Source organism: Crotalus tigris, unplaced genomic scaffold (genome assembly GCF_016545835.1).
Source record: "Crotalus tigris isolate CLP2741 ecotype Arizona unplaced genomic scaffold, ASM1654583v1 scf7180000018265.1456218, whole genome shotgun sequence".
In the NCBI taxonomy this organism is placed as follows: domain Eukaryota; kingdom Metazoa; phylum Chordata; class Lepidosauria; order Squamata; family Viperidae; genus Crotalus; species Crotalus tigris.
The window spans coordinates 1405956-1412853 of NW_024096912.1; positions in this window are offsets into that span (position 1 = coordinate 1405956).

The window sequence follows — 6898 nt, forward strand, 5'->3', positions numbered from 1 at the left end:
TAGACATCAAAGCAAACTCCCACAACTTGGTTAGCTATTCTTAGGTTAAGAGGATCCGACAAACTTTCTAGTAAGAAGCATATAGTACTCAGGCAGCAACTGTAATTTATCAATTTTATTAAGTTGAAATGTTAGATCTGAAACAATTTCTCATCTATATATATCATGTGTTTGTTTATGTACATGTACATGTACAGTATATGTATATGATGTATATGCATATGAATATGATGGGGAACTATTTCAGGTTAGATGTATGAGCACAACTATTTCCCCAGTACAGAAATTACAATTCTATCTAGTCATATAATTGATCCATTTGGCCTCATCTGAAAAGATAAAAGGCAGTGAGGGCATAGTTGAAATACCTGAAGAGAACAAAGTTACAGGTCAGTACTCATTTTTATTTTTATTTTTTTGAAGCCTCATCAGATTACATTTACATGGAGGGGAAAAAATCTGGGGAAAAAATGAATAATCATCTTATTACAATAGAAATCAGAAATTGCATTATATCCTCCTCCTGAGTAGCAAAAACTAAATATTTGCATGCTGTCACCAGTGATGAGGATGGTCATGAAAATGCATAACAATTTTATTAATTACAGTATTTCTCTTTACATATTTTCTGTGCACTTTTTACAGCCATTTTTTAACTGGGAAAATTTCTATTAATTAATAGGTGTTATGTGCATAACGTTTTTCATATGGATTTTGTAAATTGAGAATAGTGTGATGTTAATGTCAGCATTACTACTTTAAAATTCATCTATATATGGAATAAATACATATTTACCTGCAATTATAGTTCAAAATTGAGTTTAAGCAAAAAAAGTTGTAGTGACTAATTGTCATACAGAATTCCTGTCCATGCAATAAGAAATGACATGTTGAATTAGGTGTTATATATAAAAATGTCCTAAAGGAAATCAACTCTGACTGTTCTTTGGAAGGACAGATACTGAAGCTGAAGCTCAAATACTTTGGCCACCAATTGAGAAGAAAGGGCTTATTGGAAAAGAACCTGATGTTGGGAAAGATTAAAGCAAAAGAAGAATGGGACAACAGAGAATAAGATAATAAGATAGTGTCATTGATGCAATGAACATGAATTTGGGTGAACTCTGGGATACAGTGGAGGATAGGAGGGGCCTGGCATGCTGTGGTCCATAGACTCACGAAGAGTCAGACTCAAGTTAGTGACTCAACTACTACAACAACAAAATATAAAGATGTGATAAATTTCTCACATTTTATAAAAAATTCAGATTTGCAACTGATTTCTTCACAGACAACCAGACAGGTTTGATTTAGTCTTATCTTTTGCTTTTGCTTTCCTTTCCTGAATTACCAGGAAATGACCTACATGAGGGTTCAATATCTGCATTCACACTTGGACTTCTTTCCTGAAAATCTAGGTTCAGTCAGTGACAAACCTAGTGAAAGATTTCAATATTTTTTTTGAAAGAGACAGAATGTTACATGCAATTCACTTGTTTATTTATGGTTTTTTTTCTTTCAATAAAATGCTTTAAAAAAAACTACCCCGCATCAATTTGTATCATATAGCATAATTCAAGGATTCTTGTGCTGTCCTCCTTATCAGGTTTTTTGTGCTTAAAAATGCATATGTTTTATATGAGATAAGTAGCACAGAAATCTAATAAATAACTAAACTAAATTAAATACCTTGTCTAGCATACTTTGTCTAATTTTGTAAAAGGGAGGATTGGACTAAGTCATACTTGGGGGAACACCATCAAGAATTCTGTGTGCTGTAAGTCAGACTAATTCAATTCTATATTGTTACAAATAAAACTATGTGCATATGTCTATTAAGTGACCAGGACTCAATTACAGTTGAAGGGGTCTTTACCATTAGCTTGTGGAGAAAATGTGCTATGTTAATAACAGATTGCAGTTCTCTGAATAAATTGATGTTGCTATTTTATTTGTTTTGAATCTGTACAAATGAACATATGCTGCAAATATCATTTCTAGATTTAGAGAATGAGGTTGCCTAAAACGAGTTAATGAACAAATAAATTGGTTGCCAGCTAACCAGCAGAGGGCATAAATATATGAGAAAAACATCTTTTTTGTATGTATTTATTCTCAATTCTGTACAATTGCTTGCCTCAAACTTGTGTTGTATTTATGTTTTGCCATTAACAAATATAAAAAGTTGATGTTGAAGCCTTCAATTTATGGAACCAATACTGTGGTAAATATACCATGAAACTTGCAACAGATTCAGATAATACTTTTAATCTGAAAAGTAAATCACATGTCACAGTCATTGTCTGCTTTCCTTCACTGTTGTTCCAGACAAAATACATCAACTCACACATTCTTTTTCTCTTCTATCCTTTCACATTTTAGCCATCTGCTCATATGACCTACTCCTTTTCATCATTATGCTATTCTAACACCTTAAGGGCAGCCTAGATAGAGGCTTTTGTATATATTAGAATGTTGAAGATTAGTCTGAAAGAGTTCATATCGTGGTCCATTCTCAATCCTTATGATAACTGAAACAAAAGTATTCTGTAAGTAAATTGAAGGAAGTTTAACTTTATTTCCATCAAAATAATTAAAACTTACATATTTTAATAAGTCATTTGAGTGGGTTGCACAGTATTAAGTTTATGTGTTTTGCACTTTGCAAAAAGAAAAAAGAAAATTAGCAAGAGGGAGAAAAAATTATCATAGAAGAGAAATTGAGAACAGAAAATACTTGGAATTAAATAAATGCAAAATTCCTTTATGGAAAAGAAAAGAAATAAAAAGCTACTGGAATTATAACCATTGAAAAATACATGTTATAACCAAACTGAAAAATACAATTTGAATATTTTGTTCGTCTGTCCTAACTTTACAGGGCTATTTTTAATTTTGAGTTAATAAGTCAAAGACTATATTGACATTATTAATAAATCTTTAGTTCTTCATAAACATTGTCTAACCAAACTTGTTTTATCACAAAAAAAGCAAAGCGCAGTTGGAAATGGTAAGTAGAGACTAACAGGTTCCCAGAGTATAATGTTGCTGGCAGTTAAAAAAAAAAAACTTTCTTGTAAAAGGTAATGACAAACTGTTTTCATATTATTGCAAAAAAAATGGATATACCATCAGAAATCAAATTAAAAACTAATACCAGTATCTCAGTGTACCTGGAATGAGCCCAATAATCTTTAAATTGCAAATTAATTGTAAAAAATGCTGATGTATCATTTCTTTTATAGACCATGGTTTGCTCCACAGTTTGTGTTCTCTGCTTCCAAATACTTGAATGCCCAAGTTTTGCTTATGACTCGTTTGAATCCAGATAATGTCATAGTTCTGAATGTTACATACTCATAAAAAGGAGTTTCTGAATCACTAATACATATTAAGGGTTTACATCAAATTCATCCTAATCCCAAATTGAATTGCATACATAAAGCTACTCACTGTTGTTAACTTACTTCTGTGGCTTTTGTGGAACCAAGAATATATACTGTAACATCAAATATTTTCTAAGAAAATACTACTTGCTGTTTCCTGAATATTCTTGCTGCATATTTATATAGTGGTAGGATAATAGTAAGCAGAATTTTAAAAAATGAAATGTTGTTAATTTGTCCTAGCTTCCATAAATGTCTACATCTTCTTCTAAATTTTGAAAATTAGTTTTATACCAATGATCCTTTGAGTATATTCTGTATGTGTGTGCTTGTAGACACCATCTAAGGAAGTTCTACCAAAAAAAATCTGCTGGTTGATTTCCTAATTTCATAAGGCAAAGAGGCTGATTTTCTTTAAAACCTACATTGGCTTTATATTTATAAATACTATGTATAGGTTTTATAATTCAATTTGCATATATGTCTTATAATACCAAAGAAGAGTATCCATGGGCTTTTAAAAGTATTACCAAATTGAGGAGTCCTTGTGCTCTTTGAGCTTGGTTGTTTTCTTGCAGATGTTTCATTACCCAAACTGGGTAACATCATCAGTGCTAGTGATTGACTAGCAATGCTGATGTTATGTTGGCTAGATAATGAAATGTCTGCAAGAAAACAACCAAGCACAGAGAGCAACAAGGTCCCCTCATTTCAATCCTGTGCTATAAATATTGTCTTTTATTGGTACTACAAATTATATGGCTTCATCACTTGTGATACTTTGATTAAAAAAAAGTCAGTAATGACATAATAGAACCTGATATTCAATTACATCTTACACATTTATTACAATATAGTAATTTGTTAATTAATAATTGACATTGCTTACATAGAAATGTAGACTACTTCTGAAAGGTTTTTTCAGAACTACTTCTGAAAGGTTTTTTTTTAAGCTTTCAGCACAAATCCCATGCATATATTTATAAGAAAAAATACACTATAGTTTAGTATTAAGCATGATATACTAGATAAATATTTGAACTGTTAAATCAGTGATTTACAAGCATTTGGGGATTCCTTACTATTCTTCATAATAGATTGCTGCTTTGTCCTCTTCATTTTAAAGCATTATTTTCTAAAACTTGATGAAACAATGGAATGAATTACAGGACATACAATATGTGCAAGATCAAAAGTCCTGGTGAGGTCTGCTTTCTGAATGCATCTTCTGTGTGTTTTTCTCATACATTCTGTGATGGGTCTGAGATACTATGGGCCTGCTGTCACAAATGTTTTTGTCACAATCAAAAAGTGTAGAGACAAATTAAGAAGAAAAATTATAGGACTGTAATACAAAGCTTTCTTTTCTTATAGGGTAAGAGATTATCTTACTTTGAAATAAGTGGTCAAGAAGGGTTAGATATGTTTTCCAAGAAGGAATAGAAAATAGAACAGTTTTTGAGCCATCTTCTGCAAGATAAAACATATTTTCCCGATCCTCTCTTTGAAATGTGTAAATAAATTAATTTACTTCTTGGGAAAGAGGCCAGAAAAAAATGCCCTATGGCCCCTGGGTTTCATACACTGTTCTCCATATTCCACTATACCCATATAGTCAATCAAAAATGCCTAAAAATAATTTTTGGATCAGAATTCCAGAATTATGATATACTTTTTAAAATTTAGTTGGCATTAAGTCTACTGAAGTTGGATATGCTAAGTTGGACTTAGCACATCATCAAAGCATACCATCACCATCACACCAATGACCAAATCTGAGATGCAGTTCTATTCTGAATATTTACTATTCAGTAAAGTGGGATAAGAAATTAATATGAAAAATACAGCCAAGGATTAGTAAAATAAAATAAAATAACCAACATATAAAGAATGGTTGCTGATATTACTTATGTCTAGTTTAATGAAAGGAAGGAATCAGAGTAACATGATTGCAGTGTTCCAAGATCTAAGAGGTTGCCAAAAAGAAGAGAGAATCAAATTATTCTCCAAAGCATCTGAAGGCAGGTCAAAAAATGGATGGAAACTAATCAAGGAGAGAAGCAACCTAGAACTAAGAAGAAATTTCCTGACTGAACAATTAACCAGTGGAACAACCTGCCTCCAGAAGTTGTGAATGTTCCAACACTGGAAGTTGTTAAGAAGAGATTGGACTTTCTGAAATAGAATAGGGTTTCCTGCCTGAGCAAGGAGTTGGACTAGAAGACCCACAGGTCTCTTCCAACTCTGTTATTCTGTTCTGTTCTGAATCAAATTTGGCAACTTGCCTTAAAAAAACGGTTGACTGATTTTAATATAAAAATACCAGACAAGGGTTAGTTAATAGGAGAGTTTTTAAATCAAAGTGCCAAGGTTCATACAATGGACAGTGTAAGTAAGCCAACAAGCTCACAATTTTTTCAATTATAGTAACCTTTGAATATCAGTTTCATAGTATAAAACACATTACAAAATAATAACTTTTCACTAATGGATGCAGATCAAAAAATGGTTTTCTAAAATAGTAAAGTAAAAAATAATACAAAGTAAAATTCAATTCATTGGTTAGTAATGTTAGTGTGTGCACATTTTTCATGATGAAAACAATACATCACAAATTTATGTACATGTACACACACACCCATCCCCACACAAACACATATTACAATAAAGGTTCAACAAGATCTTAGGGACATTCATGCTACACTGGAAATATTAGTAAAACTACTGAGAGCTAAGAAAAAATGGTATCAGGATAAATACTGGCATGTTACATTCAGTAGCATGGGGAGTTAATGCTAAATTTGGATTGCAATAGTGTGATTATACTATCATTAAAATATTTTGACACTGCATACTGGTTAATATCTGATAATGCCTTGAAGAGGAATGCAATTTTAAAAGTAGCATAGGACATTTTTTTCTAATGACAGGTTTATAAGTAAAGGTGTAGTATTAACATCAAAATTATCATCCTAAAATTATGGGTAATAGATTAACTGATGTAATGTAACTGATGTAATATAAAGAAACATGGTGGCTTTAAACATTTGTTGGTGGTCAGATTTAAAATAATATTTTAAACCAGAACAAATACATTAAAGTGGTAGACAATGAATTGGAAGTATAGCAAAACTGAATAATTCAGATCCTGTCCAATAATTCAAATTCTGTCCATTCTCAGTTTACTAATGATAGCGGAAGGGATAAATGAACTATGTTCTGAATCTGAGATTCTGCAAAAACCACTACTAAAGATGGCTGGAGCTGTGATGGTTCCATTTATCATGCTAGCCCACTGATTTTTAAGAAGTTTGGCATATGTCGTTCATCTTCTCTCATAGAAGTCTACCCTGTTCTCAAATTTCATCCCATTATGATTTTAAAAATCCACTTGTATTTTTCTATGTTTAGATGCAGTAGAAAAGAATTCAGAATTTATTCGTTTTCCTCCAGAATAACTGGTCATGAAGATTTTTTTTGATCATGCTTATCATGTTGTTTCCAAGCATAAA